This window comes from Meleagris gallopavo, chromosome Z (genome assembly GCF_905368555.1).
Source record: "Meleagris gallopavo chromosome Z, MGAL_WU_HG_1.1, whole genome shotgun sequence".
Taxonomy (NCBI): Eukaryota; Metazoa; Chordata; class Aves; order Galliformes; family Phasianidae; genus Meleagris; species Meleagris gallopavo.
Genome location: NC_139435.1, coordinates 57,722,431 through 57,745,214, shown reverse-complemented (window position 1 = coordinate 57,745,214; position 22,784 = coordinate 57,722,431). Strand labels below are relative to the sequence as shown.

At 36.0% G+C, this 22,784-nt stretch overlaps 1 long non-coding RNA gene across 2 annotated transcripts; it reads left to right on the top strand.

The window, feature by feature from the left end:
* The first annotated feature begins 652 nt into the window (after nt 1–652).
* Nucleotides 653–21,288, top strand: LOC104915188 (uncharacterized). 2 transcript variants are annotated; one of them, XR_796276.3, is made up of 4 exons: nt 653–726; nt 8,432–8,538; nt 18,468–18,529; nt 19,363–21,288. It is a non-coding gene; the product is annotated as an uncharacterized LOC104915188 (long non-coding RNA). The 2 variants fall into 2 exon arrangements; XR_014880500.1 differs by lacking the exons at nt 653–726; nt 8,432–8,538 and adding an exon at nt 16,919–17,366.
* The last annotated feature ends 1,496 nt before the right edge of the window (nt 21,289–22,784 follow it).

Below are 22,784 nucleotides of genomic sequence, written 5' to 3'. Positions count from 1 at the left end.
TCAGCAGCTGAAGACTAACTGAGCATGTATTTAAAAGGGATCTATGGCTATTAGTCAGTCATATTACCCCACAAATAAAGAACAGCTCAAAAGCCCCTTTAAGCCCTCATGCATAGCAATTGGCTACATAACAGGATCTCTCTTCCAGTAGGGGTTCTTCTCAAGATTACGTGCAGAAATTTCTTACACCTTGATGCTTAGACACCTTATCGATACAGATCCTTGGTAAGTGACTAATACCTTGCTTTAAGCTTTGTTAGCTTCACTAAAATCACATCTTAGTTTGACTGTGCATGTATAATCCATTAGGCTTAAAGTATTGACCGTGTCTGGGACTAGGAGTGGATCCAGCTGCACCTAGGCTACTTGTCTCTGTGGTTCATGGAGTCTATGAAGTGTGGAGGTCCACTCTGAACCTCTCAACAGGAGGGCCTCCTATATCTGTGTGTTTATTCTCTACAAAATTAATGATCAAGTGTATCCAGATATCTCCAATCTTGTTAAGTCACTGTTAAATTACTAAATGTCATGGTTTTATGTTTTTTTTTTGGTTTTCAGTATTCCGCATCAAAACATCATGTAGTGTACTTGGAGTTAAAGTGTTAATACTCCAATTCCCTATACATTACGGAAGTCATGGGATCTGGCCTTTCTGGGTGGGGCGATCTCTTACTGCCTGGCAGTGGGTGCTGGAGGGTGCTTTCCTGGCCGTTCCAAGCTTTTCAGGTTTGACTCAGACTTGGGAACTCTCTCTCTCCTATCTTATTTATTAGTCTCGATTTCAATTAGATTGTATTATATTGTGTTATCTTGCATTCCAGTTAGTAAAGTTAGTAAAATAAGTTTTCCTCCATAGATTGTTGCCACTGTTTTTTTTTTTCTTCCCTTCCTTTCTTCCCATTTTGTGGGGTGGGGGGAGGTCAGGGGCCTACTGCCTCTTCCCGTCACGGGCGTAAATTGATCTAGTTAACTCCATGACAGGTTTTTTGGTGGAGAATGCGGGCATAGCTGCTTTTTAGCTTTTAGAACGAATCTCTCTCTCTGCTCTTAGAGAGCTTCATTAGGGAGCATTATCAGTAGTTCAGGTTTCTGTGCTGGAAAACTTGGCCTTGAAAGACTAGGCATGCTGCCAGTATTCTGGGATATTTGTAAACTTTGAGCACTGCTTAGTCTGAGTAGTGCCTTTTTCTTTTTTTTTTCCCTCCTCTTATTAGCTTCAATTCATTAACCCCTGTTTAATAGACATCAGCGATGAACCCACTCTTTATCTTAGGGGCGCTGTGTAAAGGATTAAAAGCAATGATGTTATTCGCAACTTACTGGACAATTATCAATGTCATAATTACTTGTTGTGGAATTGTGTTCATATATAACCAACTAAGGGCACTGACAGAGACACCTGCATGGTACCTATATGCAATGTGGTATGATTTGAATTTTGACATTTACATCCCAGATGGAATGGCTAATTTTACAAACAACACGATGTTCAGACTGGTCTCCAGGCTTTCTTCTCGGTTTGTCACACGTTTTTCGAATCTCGAATTAATACTCATGTTGGTGTACATGCTATTATTTTCCCTGAATGTATTCCAATGCACTCATTATAAAGGGAAGGAGTCTTCTCCAAAACCAGAGAATGCTGACTGGCAGGGAATATGGAGAGGTTTAGGAAAGATCTTAGAAGCATGGGGACCTGCAATGTCATGGGATTTTACTCTCAAATACCTGTGGGATCCTGAGAAACTAAATCAGTATTTAAGTCAGGGACAGTGCGGCTTACATAAATGTAAGGAGGTACAACTTATTTGGGGTTTGGCTTGTGCTTACCATGCCCTATATAATACTGTTCTGGAGAGAGAGAGTTTCTGAGCTGTTCAAGCCAAAGGGGAAAATCTCCAAGTCAAATCTGATCAATTACAGGAGACACCAGTAACAATATCAGCTGCTCCTGTGGAAGGCAAGAAATGGAAACGAGTGTCCACACATCTAGAACAGAAAAGAGAAGAAGCAGAGGAGGAGGTGGAGGAAGATCCAGGTGAGGGGCCCTCCTCAAAACCACCATCATCGCAAAAAGCAAAAGGAAAAACTAAGAGACATGCAGAAGAGACTGATGAAGAGGAAGTCCTTATTAGTACTCGTCGGCCTTTGAAGATGACTGAAATCCAAGGCTCAAGAAAGGAGTTTACATGGGGCCCGAATGAAACTCTTGTTTCCTGGTTGCCAATAGCTTGTCTCTAGATGGTAATGAAGCTCGCCCACAAGGAGCCACTGCCAGAGATCCAGCTATTGACAGAGGAATTAGTCGATGTTTGGATGGGGTTGCCACCCTCTGGGAACGAGTGTTAATAGCCATGAAGGAAAGGTATCCCTTCAAAGACAGCTTGAAGCCTGTGATGAAAAGATGGTTGAAAAGGGTATCCAGTATTTGAGGGAAATGGCCGTGGTGGAAATTTTGTATGACCCTAACTTTGTTCCTAACCACTCACGACAAGACTACGACCCTGAGAGAGTGAGGATGATGCCTGAGATATGGCAGAAACTCATATCAACAGCACCAGACAGATACACCACTACACTAATGTCAGCTAATGACAGATACCGGGAACAACAGAGAACACCCTTAGTTTTTGAATTGATTCTTACACTCCAAAACTACAAACAACAGCTACCCCCAACTCACATTTTCATTGCCACCATCTCACAAGTAACCATCTGGTAGACCGAACTGCCAAAATTGAGGTGGCTCAAATAGACCTGGACTGGTAGAACAAGGGTGAATTATTTCTAGCTCGATGGGCCCATGAGACCTAGGGCCATCAAGGGAGAGATGCAACATATAAGTGGGCTAGAGACCGAGGGGGTGGACTTAACTATGGGTGCTATTGCACAGGTTATTCATGATTGTGAAACATGTGCCATAATCAAACAAGCCAGGAGGATGAAAACACTCTGGGGGGAAGGTAAATAGCAAAAGTATAAATATGGGGAGGCATGGCAGGTTGATTATATCACCTTGCCAAGATCTCGCAGTGGTAAATGTTATGTGCTTACTATGATGGAGGCAACCACTGGGTGGCCTGAAACATATGCAGTACCCCATGCTACCGCCCGAAATACCATAGTAGGTCTTGAGAAACAAGTCCTGTGGTGACATGGCACTCCAGAAAGAACTGAGTCAGATAATGGGACTCGTTTTAAAAATTCTCATGTAAATACTTGGGCCAAAGATCATGGCATTGAGTGGATTTACCATATTCCCTGCCATGCACCAGCTTCTGGTAAAACTGAACGATACAATGGGTTGTTAAAAACTATGCTGAAAGCAAGAGAGGCAGAATATTTAAGCACTGGTAGAAGCATTTGGCAGAAGGCACCTGGTTAGTCAATACCAGAGGATCTATCAATCGTGATGGTCCTACCCAGTCCGGCTCCCTACATACCATAGAGGGAGATAAAGTCCCTGTTGTACACGTAAAGAACATGTTGGGAAAGGCAGTTTGGGTTCTTCCAGCTTCTGGAAAGGGCAAACCTCTCCGTGGTACTGTTTTTGCCCAGAGACCAGGGTCCACTTGGTGGGTAATGCAGAAAAACAGGGATGTTCAATGTGAAGGAAACTTGATGCTGGGGGAGTGCAGTCGGTAATTCTATGTATATGTATATAGACATGTGTGTGTAATGCATTTTAATCATTTTTTGTTTATTCATATATATGTATATATATTAAGCATGATGTAGTGATGTAGAAAAGGGGTGGAAAACTAACTAGAACTAACTAAATTATATCTATATTATGATAAGTATAGTGTAGTTGGTTCCATCTGCAACAAGATAGGATTAGCTAAAATAACCACATTTTTAATGTATACTTTATTTTTTTAATAACAAAGAACAAGTTAAGGAATCTAAGAGAGTATCACCGTCAATGTGAGAACTGATGCCATATGAGAAGATCATTCATTGCCATTTGTATAAGATGAGAGTTCATAACAAGCCACAGCCAACAAGAAGACACAAAAAACAGTTGTAAATCAGGTGCCATTGCATAGCGGTTCTTAAATAACTGTTTCATAAACAAGGAAAATATCTAGTGTGTTAAATACATGCAACAAAACTTTATAAATATGTACACTGAATAGACTATATTTCTAAACATATTGATTATTTGGTATAGAGTGACACAAATAATCTGATACCAAAATGGAAAAGAGTAAGATTTAAATAATTTGCAAGAACCATTTCAATAAGGAAAAAGTGTTTAAAAAGTGAGGTTACATCTGAGTCTTTTGTCACTTGCAGTGAAATTATCTTTCTCTGATTGCTCAACTGGATTTAATTCATTCAGAAATGGCTTATGTGCTTTAGATTTTTCTAAATCTGCAATAACATTATTTAAGAAATCAGATTTTGTGTTGCCCTGAATCATACTTTATTAAAACCACAAGGATTCACTTCTTTCATGTAATGATTTTCCATAGTCAAATCTGTAGTAGTCATGGTACTTAAGAAGAAATTGGGAACCCCATTACCCACTTCTGTTAGTGAACAATATGTCATTTCATAATGTTTTTTTTCTTATTTCATTAATAAGAACATGTACCATTATGTCTTGCATTTCAGCAGTTTCACATCCTTTTCTATAACAGCCTTCTAGTGTTTGACATTTAGTTTACAGTATAAATGTGCAGCCCTAGAATGACAAGCTTAATACAAAATGCTTATGTGATTACATTGTTCAAGCATTTTAAAAATGTACATTATGCAGCTGTCAGAAGTCCATTTTTGAGAATAAATCTGACAAAACCCATGTTTGATAAGTAACACAAGAGAAGTTAAAATTTCCCTTCTAATCTATTAGTCAGACAAGATTTCCTGTGCTTCTTTTAAATGAGTCATGCTGTTTAAATAGAAGGAACACTACATAACTCAAAAAATTCTTGTGATTCTGAGAAACCTGGGCTTCATTCTTCATATAAGATCATGACAGATCTTGTATGTTAGCAGAGTTCTGTCTTCTCAAAGGCACTTGAAGAATGACTAGCCCTCCCCCACACAATCAGAATTATCCAGAACTAACATAGACTTAAACACTGTGCAATTCTGAGAATGTCTCTGTGTGTTTCTGTCATTCATCTGTAAAACAGGCAAAAGAAGGAGGCTAGACAAATTATCAACTAGGAGTAGAGCTTTGATTGTTCCTGTTAAGCATATCAAAAAGCTTTGGCCAAATACATATATATACGTGTGTGTTTATGTATGTATAAAAATATATATATAAATATATACATGTACACACATACATATAAAAATTCACAGGGAACACTTAGTAATCTATCCAAATGATGCCAAATGATTACATTCCTTGAAAGACAGATGCTGATCAGGAGTACCTGGGTGACCTCATTGTATATGAGCCATTTTGGTTCAAAATACTGCTCTGGAAATAGCATTTAGATATATATATATATATTTTTTTTTTCCCCTAGTTTCCAGATAAGCAAGTCAGTACCACTGTGGGGACAGGCCACCAAAAAGTCTTGACTGACGTTATTCCACAGATCATCAAATTGCAACAGCACTGATGCTACAGGAGTGGAAAAAAGTATTTAATTGGAAGTAATGCTAGTTTTAAAAGAGAAGCATTTCACCTTCTTTCACTCCTACCCAATAAACAAAACTTTTTTTTATTATTATTTTAATCAATGAGCTAGAAAACTCTCGTAGATGAATTTATCTTTCGGTCTTAATTCTGCAACTTATTTCTGTAATACTTAAGTGCAGAAAAATCACTATGTAATCATATATGATTACAAAGAATAATTTCAAGAACTGCAGTACTTATCTCTAAAATACATTGAAAATATCATTTTGTGGGTTTTTTGTTTGTTTGCTTTGGTTTGGTGCTTTTTTGTTTTAATAAGGAATCAATGTGCGAAATGCGTTTTAAATTTTCTCACTTTTTTAGAGATGTCACTGACAAATTAAAAACAATACGACTCATGAGGGCACAATTTGGTTTTAGAAAAATACATAAGCTTCAGAACCTACTTCATTAGAATAGAAATACGTTCTGTATCTTTGAAAATTAAATGTTGCCTCTTTAAAATTTAGTCTGTACTTTAAGATTCTTAGAACTGTACTGAAGAACTCAAAAAGTTTATTCATACTACAGAACAGTTTTGTATTTGAGTCATTTATTTATCAAAGTATTTATTACATTCATTTGTTGTACTGAAACACGTGTCTTCCCATCATCCACTGGTCACCAAGTACCTTAAAATCATCTCCATCTCTTCCAGTATGTCTGTCTCATGATGTTTAATTATTTAATGAAGCTAGTAAGGTTAAAGCAGAACTGAAATGTTAAATATTTAGTTGTTTAAAATCTTTTTCTTTTATTATTTTACAATCCTAACTAGGATTTGGGAAAAGCGCTCTAAGAAATCTGCTGCTCTACTTCACATTCAGTAAAAAAGAAATCCATAAAACCCAATTCTTTTCTTCATTTGTTGCTGTTTCACATCATTTCACACTACTTTACACTCCATTTACTCTCTCATGTTTTTTTGTCTCAGCTCCAGAAAACATTTCCACTGAATGTTTAGAAAGTTGTAATAGAAAGTACTTTCATATGTTGCTGTGTTTAATTAGAGGAGGGGGAAAGAAAAAAGAAAGAAAGAAGAAAAAAAAAGTCCATATTTTAAAATGCTCATTGAAGGAAAAAAAGAAAATTGAAGTACATCTGCCTAAATTCAGTAGACTTCACCAACATTCCATGCACATCTTAAGAAATGTTGAAAAAAGGTTTCCTGTAGTTGTCCCTTCCAACTCAACCATTCTGCAATTCTATGAAAGATACTTAGATCCTCCAACAGGAACTTGAGCCTGTTGCTTCCTGCAGATTTAAGGCTTGAGTGCCTTTGATTATGTAAAGTTGTAAAAGCAATGAACTCAAACTTGTCTTGTTCCTTTTAAGAAAAAGCAGAAGTAGTATTTGCTATCTATCCCTGTATTTTCACAGTACTGGCTGGGTTTTACACACATAAAATGTGTGAGAATTGATCTAAGCCTGTTTGATTGCAGTTTGATAGTTAAGAGCTAATAATATTCTGGAACATATTTCTATGACTGTCATTCTTTAGAGAAATATATTCCGACGTCATTTCCTATATTTATTCCTCTGCTAATTTTTAGTTTAATATCTAATATCTTTGTTAAATGAAATAGCCTCTTCCTAGCATTTTTGTTTTGTTGTTTTAATCTTAACTATCTATGAAATTCTTTAAGCATGTAATGTTGTACAGTGATTTATCTTTAGATTGTACGTCAAGGATTTTCAACCTATTTTTGCTATATGGTGTCTTTTGACACCATCTAATTGTGTGCTTAGATTTGAGACTGAGTTCTACATAAGATATGACAGGAATTAATCCAAAGAGTAATTCGGTTTTGCAGGTAGATATTCTTATTTTGCAATTCCTTGTCAGTTCAGTTCTAAATTGCAAAGACATTACAAGAACTCTTGAAATTTCTGTGTTTCAAGAGATCTCATTCAGGAAGCTGTAATAGAGATGAATCTCAAAACAGGAAGAGTGGAATAAGGTCCATGGGAACTCAGAATAATTACTTGCAGATTAAAAAAGGAAAAAAAGGAGAAAGAAAGAAACAAAAGAATAAAATGTCAATGCCCGATTGTAAACTATGAAATGCAGATTAAGGGTACACAATTAATGACACCCAAAACCCTGCATATTCAAGTATCTAGTCTCTCTACTAAAGAGCCTAAGAGAAAGATGGCAAGCCAAATAAGGAAAACCACTCCCATTCTAGGACATGCTACTACCTGGCAATGTGATTTCAAGGATAAAATTATTTTTAAATTGTCTTGTTTAGAAAGAATTTTTCGAAGAGAAAAATAATTTGATGGAAGCTATTCAAAATGTGTAGGGAAATTACCCAGGGTTTTACTGAGAAAGAAAATTCAGCATATGAAAGAACGTTTGTATGACAGTTATTTCAGTGCAGAAATCACTGTGTTTATAACGTTTGTCTTGCCATTCCACATAATCAAAAAATCTTTAAAATGAAAAATAAAGGATTAAGTGAATCTTATACACAGAATATGTCCTTAATTATGTTACCTTTAACCTGTCTAAAGAACATAGTGTGAATGTGATACCACTAGCATCCCAAAGGCTGCTGCTACTGAGATTAAGTCTTTTAGTGTAATATTTTACTTAATAAAGAAATAGTAGAATTGGGGGATATAGAAACAGCTGTACCTTCTTCAATCAAAACCATTCTGACAATTCCAAATATATCACGGAGATATCTGAAAACTTTTGAAAGAAGATACTGCAATTAATTAACTTTAGAAATACAGAATATTTATGTGCATAAGGTAATGTTAACCATTTGCTTCTTTTTGCAGTAGCAGGAATGTGATTGTGTCACCGAAAGCATGACTGTGGTTCTGATTCCAACCTTCAGCACGCAGCTGGAGCCTGTCATTTACTGTAATTAAAATAAAATCAACAAGTAAGTGCTATAATAACAGATATGTTTTACAAATATATTTTTAAAGTTCCATTTACAGAATGATTTTTAAAGTGAGATTTTTTTCCCAACAGATTTTTCAGTAACGATCTAAAAATTCAGGAAACAATGAATCTGAATTTTTACATTAAAACATTGTTGTACTTATGAATAAGGACAGAAGGTCATCAGATGACATTTTAGTAATTATTCCTAAGTTTACAGTTAAAAAACAATGTCTAAGACATGGAAAAAAAAAATTGTTAGGCTGCAATAACAAGCATAAAGGGTCAATTTTGAGGTTGTAGGTTATTAAATCCATATCAGAACAAAAGCAGAATCATAGAATCATAGAACCATTTGCATTCAAAGAGACCCTTAAGGGCCATCTAGTCCAACTCCCCAGCAATTAACAGGGCCATCTACAGCTAGATCAGGCTTCTCAGTGCTAGCCTGAACTTGTATGTCTCCAGGTATGGGCACCCATCACTGCTTTGGGCAATCTGTGCTAGCACTTCACCACCTTTAGTGTAAAAACTTTCTTCCTTATATGCAATCTAAATCTCCCCTCTCTTAGTTTGAAACCATTTCCCCCTGTCCTATCACAATAGATTTTGCTAAATAGTATATCCTTTTCCCTCTTATAGCCTGCCCTTAGTTATTGACAGGCTGCTACCAGACTGGAGCCTTCTCTTCTCCCGGCTGAACAACCCCAGCTCTCTCAGCCTGCCTTGCAGGAGAGTTCCGTTCCTTGGATCATTTTTGTGGCCTTCCTCTGGATGTACTCCAACAGGTCCACATCTGGACTCCAGGTGAGGTCTTACTAGAACAGAGCAGAGGGGCAGGATCATATCCTGCACCTAGTTGGCCATGCTTCTTCCATGCAGCTCAAGATACAACTGTTTTTCTGGGCTGCAAGGATACATTGCTGGCTCATGTCCATCTTGCTCTCCACCAGTACCTTCAGGACCTTTCTAACAGGGTTGTGTTCCATCCTTACATCTGCCAGCTTGTACTAATAGTGGGAGTAGCCACAACCCAGGTGCAAGACATTGCATTTGAATTTATTGAACTTCATGATTTTCACGTGAGCCCGCTGCTGACACCTCTCCAAGTCTCTCTGAATGTCATCTTGTCCTTTGACTATGTCAATCACACAGCTTGATGTCATCCACAAACTTGCCAAGGGTGCACTCGAACCCACTTTGATGTCACTGATGAAGATGTTACAGAACACTGGTCCCACTACTGACCTCTGGGGGGACACCATTTTTTCACTCATCTCCATCCGGATATTGAACAATTGACCATCACTCTCTAGGTATGATCTTGCAAACAGTTCCTCATCCATTGAACAGTCCACCCATCAAATCCTTATCTTTCCAGTCTGGAGAGAAGGATGTTGCATGGGATCACATGTCAAACACCATACTGAAGTCCAGATAGGTGACATCAGTGGCTCTTCCATTGTCCACTGATGCAGTTATGCCACTATAAAAAGTGACAAGGTTGGTTGCCCTTGGTGAAGTCATGATGGTTATCCCATGTCACCTCCCTGTCTTTCATATGCCATATGAATATCTTCCAGGAGGATTTGCTCCATGATCTTCCCCAGCACTGAAGTGAGGCTGACAGCTCAGTAGTTACCTGAGTCACTCTTTCTACTCTTCTTAAAAATGGGTGATACCTTGCCTTTTTTTCAGTCATCAGGGACTTCACCTGACCTCTGTGAATTTTCAGATATCACTGAGAATGTCTTGGTGGCTACATCAGGCAATTCCCCTAGGACCCTGGGATGCATCTTGTAAGACCCATAAGCTTACAAATGTTCAGCTTCCTCAAACAGGCACAAATCTGATCTTCTCTTACAGCAAGTGGGGCATTTCTCCTCCAGTTCCTACCTTCTGAACCATTTGCTTGAGAGCTGTTTATAGAGCAGTCACTAGTGAAGACTGAGGCAAAAAGCTTTTTGAGTACCCCAGCTTTCTCCTTGTCTGTGGTTACCAGTCTACCTATTGCTTACTATGGAGGTTTGCCTGCCTGGACTTTCCTTTTCTGGTTGATGTATCTATAGAAATCTTTCTTGTTCTTCACTGTACCTCTTACCAACTCCAGTTCCATTTGGGTCTTGGCCTTCCTGACTCCATCGCTACATGGCCAACAGCATTCTTGTACTTCTTCCTTGTACTTCTCCCAGGCTACCTGTCTCTGCTTCCACTACCTGTGTGTTTTGTTCTTGTTCTCCAGTTTGACCAGCAAATCCTGTTTCAGCCATGCTGATCTCTTGCTTTCTTTTCCTAACTTCCTACACCTGGGGAAGGAGACCTCTTGTGCCCTCAGGAAAGCTTCCTTAAAAATCTGCCAACTCTGCAGGGCTCCCTTGTCTTTGAGAACAGTTTCTTAGAGGGATTTGTTGACTAGCTCTCTGAGGAGCTGGGATTTGGCTGTCCGAAAACTTAGCCTTTTAATCTTTGTCTGATAACCCTCAGGAGTGTGAACTCCAACATTGTATGGTTGCTACGACCCGGCCAGCCTCCAATCCTGATGTCACCAGTAAGTTCACTCATGTTGGTGTGAGTACAAGTCCTGCACTGCATTCCCCCACAGTGGGACTGTCTATTACCTGGCTTAGGAATTTATCCTTGAGATGTTCTATGAACCTCGTGGATTGCCTACAGCTCACTGTGATACTTTTCCAGCAGATGTCACGGTAGTTGACGTTCCCCAGCAGGACAAAAGCCTATGACTGAAGCTTCTCATAGCTGGATGATGAAGGCTTCATCAATAGGCTCCATTTGATCAGGCAGCCTGTAGTAGATCCTAACCAAAAGTCTCCCTTTTTTGCTCTGGTCTCCCCACAGGCTTTTGGCTTGCTCATTGCCATTGTTCAGGGATAGCTCTTCAAACTCAATTCCTTCCTCGATATAGAGGTTAGTGCATCCTGCCTTCCTTCCTCTGAGACTGCTTAGAAAAGTTGCAGGAAAATATTTGCTTTATAGTCTGAAATTGAAAAGGTAATTTTTTTATTTATTAAAACTAATGTAATAACATATGTTTTCCTTTCTTGTGAAAAGATACTATAGATACTTTGTTTATAGAGACATTGGAAATGAGCTAATACCCTTAAATTATTTTATTCATATACACATGCTCAGGTACATACTTAAGAAGTAATATAAAATTTCACTAAGTAGGCAGTCTTGCCAAGTCTGTACAATTTGAGAGTTAAAATCCAAGTTGAAAGAATCAGAAAGTTTACTACTTTTTTCTTCTTCTTTTTCTTCCCCCAGAGAATATTAAACTGACCTTTGCTATTAATTTAATTTAATTTTAACCAAAATTTCTTCAAAGACAAATGAAAATAATGCTATTACTGTTTGCAGATGATGATGCAATAGAATTATTAAGGTTTCCTGTAGAAAGTTACAAGGGAGAGGGAAAAATCAGTTTTCTGTATGGTCATCAGGGCAGTACTATCTGGGCAGTAAGCAGTCTTGAACTTGATTAGAAGCAAAGGCAAGCTTGATTAGATGCTTTTCATTATTCCTTTGCATCTTCCTGGCAACTATTTGGGAATCTAAAGTTTTATTTTGTCCCAGAAATCTGATTTACTGTTTCGGTATAGAAACAAGTATACTAGTGTTGGATTCTAGTTATACAACTTGATTTCTGGAAAGAAGACATTGCTCAAACGTTAATTTAAATGAAGGATGAAGGTCTTAGCTTTTCTGTTGGTGCACTATGTTACTAGTCCTGCAAATAGAGATGAGCCTCTGAAAAAAAACTCTTTCTACTTATTCAGAAAATATCTTCTGCCTCTGTCTTAACAGTCTACTTTGTGATTTTCACAACAACAACAACAACAACAAAAACCTGAAATGAAAGCTTATAGATGCATCAGATGCTACAGATGCTATAAGACAGAAAAGTAAAGACCATTCTAATTTGAAATGATAGAGAGCTGGAAATGAAATTTTTGTCACAAGCAATTTTAAAAGAAAAAGAAATGTTTAGAATATGTATTTCCAGGAAGAGATGAGTAAAGGAGGACTTGATAAATACTGGCAAGACAAAGAACATTACTTAGCACTAGGATTCTATTTCTTATCTATAACGAAGTAAGAAGGGCAGTAAATAAACTCAGGCAACAGCTGGGAATTGGGAAAAAAATTATACATTTCTTTCTACATAGTGTGAATTTACCATACTCAAATTATTACAGCAAATTTAGTTGGATCCAAATGAAATCAATATTTTGCTATTCTAGCATCTATGCTAAATACTACTAACCATTTATGATAAACACTTCCAAAACTGTTAGAAAGAATACTAAATACTTTTACTTCTTGTTCATAAACCACCTCGTTCATCAAGGAAATGAAATATGTTTAAAAAGAAACTTCCATTATAAGTAACTAGCACTATTAGAAATGTTATGCATTAGGTGGATAATTCTTATCCACAGGAAACCTTATGATCTCTTCCATGATCTGACAGAATCCATAATTGCTAAGCAAAACTTTTTTTTTTTTTTTTTTTTTTTTTTTTTTTTGTAAAGAATAAATAGTTTTAGAGATTTATTCTTGGAAGTCTAATATCACTGAGATTGTTGATGATTCATTTCTTTTCACACTAGAAGCCAGTAATACCACTCAGGTACTCTGCTAATTTATTCTGACATTATAGTTTATAATTTGTATTAAATTGTTTTGTCCAATTCTTTGTTTTCGCATTCTGTATCAAATACATGTACCACTGCAAAGAAAGTTACTCCTCCACTGGAAGTTTTAAAAATGCAAACGTAAAAGAAGCTGTTAGGATTTGAGAAAGGAGGATGAAATAAGGAAGAGTGCTGCAGTGAGAAAATATAAAACTAAGACTAAAGTTAAGACAAGACTAGAAAGCAGGAAAAAAAAAAAAAAAGGCAAAAAAGACACTACTACCAACAGCAAAAAGCCAGTTTGCATCTAATGTGAACAAGGGAGATCAGAATGTCAAGGGAAATGTAGATGGATTCAGCTATTTTCTTTACTGTTCTTTTCTGGTCAGAAATATGGTAGAGTCTGATATGAAATTATTTCCTGAGGCATTAGGAAAACATCCAGGGATAGACAGTTTTCTAGAGCAGAAACTATGCAGTCTTTCCTTCTCAAAATTAAATAAAACCTATACAGAGTGTATAATAGGGATAACATGCTACACAAGTATATTAAGTGCTGTTAAAAGATATTATACATTCACAGTGGCCGTCAGCTTGTTAAAGCTTGAATACTGGACAGAATGGGAGAAAAGATCTGGAACTTATAGGCTTCAAAACCATAAATTCCTGACAGACCTCCGGGATTTCTTCTTTCAACCATCTTTTTATCTAATTTCCACAATTTAAAACTGCAACTAGAAAGGATCATATGAGTAAAATTGGTCTTGAATGAGTTAAGTAACAGAAGCATCTTCAGAATAGAAATTTGCTACAGAAATAAATGACTCTGGAAAATCAAAATTCAGAATTCAAACAAGACTTGTAATTTGCAGTATTCATAGAACACTGCAAAGCCCAGAGAACAAAGACCATTCTTATTGGTGTTACCTTCACAGCTGTAAAATTGTAGATAACAGTCCACCTACTATGAGCTCAATGAATCAATGCTGAAGTTTAATGGCCTAGAAGATAATTATTAGAAATCGGTCTAGCGGCACGAGTAGAACAGCTCAGTCTGCAGATAGAATATATACACAACTGAGGTAGATTATAAGGAAAGAAAAGAATGGAGGAAACAGAAGATGCGTAAGGGGATAGGTATGTTTTTTTCTTATTCTGTTAGAATAACAATTCTATTACAAATGTTAAAAAAAAAAAAAATCAAAATGAACAAACATTCAGAGAAAAAAACACGCAGAAGTGAAAAGCCAGGAGGAATACTTCATACAGAAAAAACAAAATAAATGGACGTTCACCAAATAAAAGTTTTTAAAATTCCTATAAGACATAGAAAAATATGAGATTTAGAAAGATTCTCCAATTAATATTAGTTCATTCAATTAAAATTAAATTCTTTCTATATTCTGAATAAATTATGTCTGAAAGGTTTCGTATTTCAACACTGCAAACAAAAGCTGTAAAATTGTTGACATTACTTTTGGAGCAGCACTCTTAGATATTCTTACAAAATTGATGATAAAAGCTAACCAGTGCCCCATCCTTTCCCTCTACTCCTTCCAAAAATTAAAAATAAAAATTTAGCCCTTTCCTAGAATTATTTTATATCATCTGTAATTCTGAGATTCTGTATGCATTCTCATGAAAGGGTAAATCTGGGGAATAAAAGCATTTAGTAACTTGGACATAAAGAGTACATGTGCAGGCAGATGTCTTGGCTCAGTTGACTTTTGAGAAGTCAGAAAAACTGCAACAAAAGCGTTATGTTCAAGTCAACATGTAACAGCTTTAAAGGCATCCCAGGACCCGTTATGTATAGAAATGGGCAAGTGTGACCACAAGAAGACTGAACAAGTAGCAATATAGTGAGTATGCTAGGTAAACACTATTTGCACAACTTGACCTAATTGTCATACCTGGGAATGTAATTTTACATGATTAATTTTTTCTTATGTTGAACATTCGTGAAGATCTTTTTTCTCTTATGTGAAGAGCAGTACAGCCACTCTGGGAAGTAAAACATTATATTTCAACTTCCTCTCTCAAAGTGGTGGGGAACTGCAGCTCATTTCAATATCTCTAAACTATTTATGATAACAATTCTTTAATATTTTTCTTTTACACATGGAATAACTAGCATAATAAAACACAGTACACTCCAATTTTTTATGGGTGTGACATTAGATTCAGAATCTGCTATGTAAAGAACAGTTAATAACTATTAGTATTAGAGTATTATTATTATTATAATTTAGTAGCATTAGTATTAGTATTAGAGTAAAAAATTCTGTTATATTCATGGACTATTCCTGAGCTTCCTAAATAAAACTATTCAATTGAACGCCTTTTGCAATAACCTATTCATCTTCTAAAATTATAATTTTGAGGTTAGCAGCTCAATAGATAGTGAGCACAGAAAGATAGCTGGAAACTAAAGTATTGAAATTGTAGTAATTATTTAAATAAATAGGAAAACAGTTTGAAAATATATTAATGGCTCTAAGGAAAAAAAAATCCAGATCTATTACTTTAATTTGTTATACCAGTCTTTACCAGCCATTAAGAGCATGTATGTATAGAAGGGAAAGAAAGCCTTTTTTCTTCAATAATGAGCATTATTTTAAATGCTTTTTTGTCTTTTCAGTTGCCTTTCTGACCACTGATTTGTCATTGAAATTTATTAAGTTATTGGCTGTGAAAAAAAAAAACATTTGACACAGTAAGAATTCACATTAACTGAGGAAATTAGATTAATTGGTTTTCTTGTTGAAGCTCATTATTCTTTGGAGAAGAAAACAGTATGAAGGATTGAAATATGGCACAAAGAAAGTAAAGGATCCCTGGGGAAAATTGCATTACAGAATTTTATATCGGGAATGTCACTGCAGATGTAGAAAAAAATATATATATAATTAATTAAAAAAAAAAAAAGAAAAGAAAAGGGCCAAACTATTTCCATGAATCAAGCAAAATCAGCTGCAACAATAGAGATTGTAGTTTTCTGTCTATTTATTTATTTATTTATTTATTTATTTATTTTGCATTTCAGAAAACATGTTTCAAGGAAAAAAACAAATCTCTAAGTTGCTCTCAAAAATTTCACTTGAGAGCTCATCATAACTAACTGCAGCTAGTATGGAATTAGCAATATATATATATATTATTAATCTTTACAGAATTATTTCTACTACTTGTACACAAGCATATACACTCGTAAGATTGTTTCTCAACTAGCACACTTATTAATCTCCTGTGACATTTTAGAAACATAGAATCATTCATGTTAGAAATGACTGTCAAGCTAATCTGGTCCTATTTTCAGGAGAGGCAGCTATAACCCCAGAATTTTAGCAGGTTGCTCAGGATCTTGTTCAATCTCCATTTTCTCCAGTCTCTCAGGAGGAACATTCTCACTCTGATTTATATGTTTGTTATACTTATTCATTGTTTTCCTTGCTGCAATGTGTAAAACCTCATCCCTCCACAGGGCACCTCTGGATGAAGAAGACCAGCTTTATTTTCTTTATAGTCCTCCCACGGGTAAATGCAAATGGTACTAAGATATGTATCTGATACTCTTCTCCAGGAAGAGCCCTGTTCCTTCATCTACTCCTTCGAGCCCAAGTCCTTCAGGCCCTGACTCTGTTAGGAGCAACGTGCAAAAGTTGCTCCAGTCCCAAAAAGAACAGAATATTCAAGATGCAGAATCCAGGTAGTCAGTATGAAGAATAATCACATGTACTGACCTGATGGCTATGCTCTTGTTGTTGAATTTGTGTAGGCAAATGCCTTTTTGTACTCAAGGCTGCACTGCCAAATTCATGTCCACTTTTTGTCTTAATTGACCTTTTCCACATGGATTTTTTACAGATCAACTCCTGAGTTGCCACTTTTAATTTCTCATAACAGCCACGTCCACTATCCTGTGCAATGTCCCTTTGAATGGCAGCTTTGCACCATGCACAGAGATTTCTTCCTTCAGATTACTCATAGGCACAAATGACAAAACAAACATGACTTTGCTCACTTCCTCATTTTGCCCAAAGCCCCACCCAACCTGATCTTGAGTAGTTCCGTGGACAGAGCAACCACAGCAACTTTCAGTTCTCTTCTGACTTTTTTTCTTGCCTGCTTACCATCCCTGTCCTGTGCTCACCCACAGCAGTGCTCTGAGGTATGTAAATTATTTTGCAAGTTCCCTGTTATACCAAAGGCACTGTAGGTCTGTGACTGAATATGAACTTATCATATAACCAACTTTAAGGTTGGAAAAGACTTCCAAAGTCATGTAGTCCAACCATCAGCCCTTCACCACCATACCCAGAAAATCATAACCCTCAATGCCACGTTTACACAGTTCTTGAACATGTCCAGGGACAGTGATTTCACCTCACTGGGCAGTCTGTTGCAATGCCTCCCCCTCTTTCTGAGAAGTAGTTTTTACTAGTCTCCAACCTGAACCTCCCAGGTACACTACTCTCTCTTGCCCTGTTACTGTTACCCGGGAGAAGAGGCCGACCCACACTCACAGTCTCCTTTCAGGCGGTTGCAGAAGGAGAGAAGGTCATTCTTGAGCGTCCTATACTGCAGACTAAACAAATCCAGTTCCCTCAGTGTTTTTCTTTCAGTGAGGTGTCCAAAACTAAACACAGTACTTGAGGTGCAGCTAAATACCTTCTGCTAGTTAGTAATTTTGCATAAATTTTCATATCTAGATATGTCATCTTTCTTTATTCTTTTTGAAATTCAAGACATGAAATAATGTTGAATTGCAAGGTGCTTAACCTATTATTCTTCTGAATGACTTTACATCACATAAACTAATTTATCTCTATTCAAAGTTAATGCTCAACAAAAATTATGGTAATTAATTGCCAAGATCAAAGGTAATCTAAGAAAAAGATAATGTATTTTCACAAGTCACTGCTTTTCCTAAAATTATTAAATGATGAAAAAAACATTATGCACTAGATATTGTCAGAATAGAGTTTGTCAAAGTTACACACAACAGTACTCTTAAAATATTGTATTTGATGAAAGAAAGAAAGGAAGAAAGAAAAAAAAGAAAGTAAAAATATAGAAAGAAAAGATTATTCTCTATAGCTGAAGAAATACAATACAGAAAACCATTTCTGTAGTCTCTATTAATGTCAGCAAATGAGATTTTGTCTCTGGTAATGTATATAAGCCATGTTTTCATTCTGTTGTAGCAAAGGCTGTGTATTTCTCATACTTATCATGAGGCTTCTGTCTCACTGTTTGTTAAACTTTTCAGGTGAATACTTCTCCTACTTGGACACAAACTGGCAGGGATTTGCTGACTTTAAGCCCTAGCAGGTAATACTAATAGGATCCACCACAAATTTAGTATAAAATTCCTTATTAAATATTACAGAATGCTCATATTACCCAATTTCTTTTGGGAGAAAAAAAAGCTTAGATTTTTATTTTACCTCAGCCTCACATAGTCAAATAGACTCTTTACTTAAACATTCATTTATCATTTATATTTTGAAGTGAGCACAAACAATTTTTCCCATGAAAACAGTTGCTGTCAAGGTAGTAGGTAAATCCATGTTAACATTAAGAAAAAACTGCCTTCTTACTAAGAACATTATTACTATCAAAAATTTCATATACAAAAAGCAAAAACAAAACGCTTCAAAGCAGATGAACCTTTTTCTGAACTGTCCCTGAGAATACTGCATCTAATTTCCTATCCAAATTCCAATCTTTTAACATTTTTATGTAATTTGCTCAATATTTAACTGAAGTAAGAAAGCCCTTTCCAAGCCTAATCTGAACTTTACTAGAATTTAAGCTTGTTACTTCTTATCTTGTTAACAGTGGACATTCATAAAAGTAGCTTTTGTTTCTTCCCATGTTGGTTCTGTTTGATAGTTTCTCTCTGATATCAAGTTTCTCTGTAGTTTTTTACTTCCTTGGTGCTAACCAATTCTCATTGTATTTTTCTCTGCATTTCAATTTCAAGCTAAATGAGCAAAGGCAAACTATAAAATATGTTTATCTTGTCAATTTATTCTATATACGTGGACATTTAAAATAAAATTTATTTGAAGTGATATCTTAGTCAGACCACCTTCTACAAATACAGATTATCTTTTCTTCATTTGACACTGGGCGTGACAAAGGTTCCATTTATTTACCAGGTCCTACTAAACGTATGTGAAAGATATGGAAGTTTCACAAGACAAGTTCTAGCATAACTCCTTCAGAATTAATCTGGTCCATATGATTTGAAAATTAAAGAGGTAATTCTTTAGTTTGAACAGCAACAACAACAAAAAAAAAGATCAGCTTCCATAGAAAGTATTTTAGCAGTATGCAAACATTAAAATATTAGCTCTACTACTAAACTGATTTATTTTTTTTCCCAATTTTAAACTAATTCACATATGAAGAAAAAGCCAAAACACAATGACTTGAGAGTAATCATTCAGTTTTTACTGCTAAGTTTTGACCCAGGCCTTGGAAACAAGAGAGACAGCCTGGAGAAAGGAAGACCTCCTCAGTTGAGGAACATCTGTTCAGCGTTTGCTAGGCAAAACTTGACAATGCACAAATTCACGGGCCCCAACAAGAAGCACCTGTACTGAGAGAGCTGGTAGAAGTGACTGCCAAACCACTCCCTATCATCTTTGAAAGATTACAGAGAACAGGAGAGGTGCCTGAAGAGTGGAGGAAAGACAGTATCAATATAGTCTTCAGAAAGGGAAAGAAGGAGCATCCAGAAAAGTACAGGTCAGGAAGCCTCACCTCCATCCCTGGAAAAGTGATAAAAAAAACTTATTCTGAATATCATCTCAAAGCAAACGGAAGAAAAGGAAGATTATCATGAGTAGTTAATATGGATTCACCACTGGAAAATCATGCTTTTTCAACCTGGTAGTATTCTAGGATTTAATGACTGGATGAGTAGATGAGGGGAGAGCAGTGACTGTTGTCTACCTTAACTTCAGCAAGGCTGTTGAGACTGCCTCCCATCAATTCATCATAGGTAAGCTTAGGAAGTGTGTGTCAGATGAGTGGACAGTGAGGTGGATTGAGAGCTGGCTGACTGGCAGATCTCAGAGGGCTGTCATCAGCAGTGCAAAGTCTGGTTGGATTCCTGTAGCTAGTGGTGATTTGAAGCTTGGAGGATTGGCTCCAGTGGCTTCCAGAATGCTGTGCTGTCATTCAGTGAGACCCGGACAGGTCTCAGACAGGCTGGAGAGTTGGACAGAGAAGAATCTGATGAGGTTTAATGTAGGCAAATGTAGAGTCCTACGTCTGGGGAGGAATACCTGAATGCATCATTACAGGTTAGGGACTCATCTACTGGAAAGAAGCTGTGAAGAGAATGAGCTGGGTATCCTGATCTACAACAGTTTGGCCCTTATGTCCAAGAAAGCCAGTGGTTTCCTGGAATGCATTAAAAAAAAGTGTGGCCAGCAGCTTAAGAGGAGTTCTCCTCTCCCTCTACTCTGCCCTGGTGAGGCCAGTTGTGACCTGTTCTGGGTTCCTCAGTTGAAGAAAGAGTCCAGCAAAGGGCCACACAGATGATGCAGGATCTGGAGCATTTCCTGTATGAATAAAGGCCAAGAGACTTGGGACTGTTCTTCCTGGAAGGAAGAGGACTGAGAGGAAATCTTATCTAAGTTTATAAATACTGAAGGGAAGGTGTCAAGTGGATGAGGCCAGGCTACTTTCAATGTCCAGCAATAGAACAAAGGACAATGGGAACAAAGAGAAACAGAGGATGTTTCACCTGAACATGATGAAAAAAATATTACTGTGATGATCACAGAGCACTGGAACAGGCTAACAAGAGAGATGGTGAAGTCTTCTCTGAAAGTAGAAGACCCATCTGGACACTTTCCTGTGGAATTTACTGTAGAGAACCTGCTTTAGCAAGGGGCTAGACTGGATGATTTCCAGAGATGTCTCCTAACCTCTTTGATTCTTTGATTTTGTGATTTTAAAATTATCAGAAATCCTTAATATATGTAATCTCTTGGCTATATATATTAAAATCACCTTTGAAAATGCCATCAAATATGGATTTAAATAAAACTTCTATTCTGGAATTAGAAAAACCTGATGCATTTTTATGCTTTCGATATAATTTCAAAAATGTTTGTATTAGAGTATTTGGGGAATGAGGTAGTTTAACCGATACTTTTAAAATCACAGTGTAAAGTTAATATAAAATTAATATTCATAACATAACATATAGTTTTAATATTGCATATATTTATAGTATTTCATATGTATTAATATTAATATACAGAAATAAATACTAGATTCAGATTTTATATATGGAAACTGACTAGAAGATGTACATACTTATTTATCCAGACTATCATATAATTTATTTAGGCACAGTTTTGCATCTGTTATCTGCAGCTATCTATGGACTTGTAGATTTTCAACACTAAAGGGACAATTACAATCCGAATTTGGACTTAGATAGGTTTGCTTGAGTAGTTTTAAATAAAAATCTCAGGGAAAATAAATTTCACAGGTTATTTATCTGGAATGTTGAAAATGAGAGACAATTACATAATAGTAGTAAGTGTAATAGCTTAGATTTTACGTGAATAAAATAATTTATGTTTCAATGTTTTCTATTTGTTTCCTTGAATTTTAATTTCTACACTATTTTAATATTAAAAGTTGAAAAAGCTCTCATAATTCTAAAATAAGAGTAACTAATTAAACTGAAGGTACTACTCAAAAGTTCTTTGAGAAAAGCTTCTGAGTTTAAATGCCTATTGACACAAAAATAATATGCCTGTTGTTCATAAATGTGAAAAGCAAATAAGGTCTTTCTATCAGATTTACCATGTAATCATACTCAGATAATTAAAGAAACAAACATAATGTGCTCTGCAGTTATGTAAATTAGCACCCAAATTTAGTGCAATTTAGACAGAATAACTTTGAAGTTCTTGATGACTTTTTAAAATATATTATACAATATTATTATCTATTAAGCTAATTATGAGGGAAAAAAAGTGCTCCTGCAGCTAAGTTAACTAACACACAACTGAAATCAGAAAATAGATTTTTTGCCTCGTCTTAGTCATATTACAGCAAGGCTTCTTATAGATTTATATGAATTATACCTAGATATTGGAAAGATAACACAATGGTAGAACAAAAAACAAACAAACAAAAAAAGTATTTGGATGAGGAATGTTGAAATGCTACTAAGCGAATACTCTAAACTGCTTTCCAAAAAATCTCATATTACTTAAAGCACTGAGACTGTTCAGAACATCACAGCTCAGATGTGTAGGTGGTTATGTGGTATCCAAAGCTGCTTTTACACTTACCAGTAATATAGTCAATAAAGAAGATAAAATTGGAAATAAGATGCACTTAAAGATATTTTTAAAATACTGTCTCCTGTAGTTATTAAGTAGTTCTGTAATAAAAAAAAAAGAAGAAAAAAATGAAGTCAATAGAAAGGAAGTTATTTAATAATAAAAATATAGTACAACATCGTTTTTGATGTCAATTCTAAGGAAAGTAAAATTGTAGGGAAACAACAATCTGGAAGATATGAAGTAAAAGAGTGCAAGAGAAA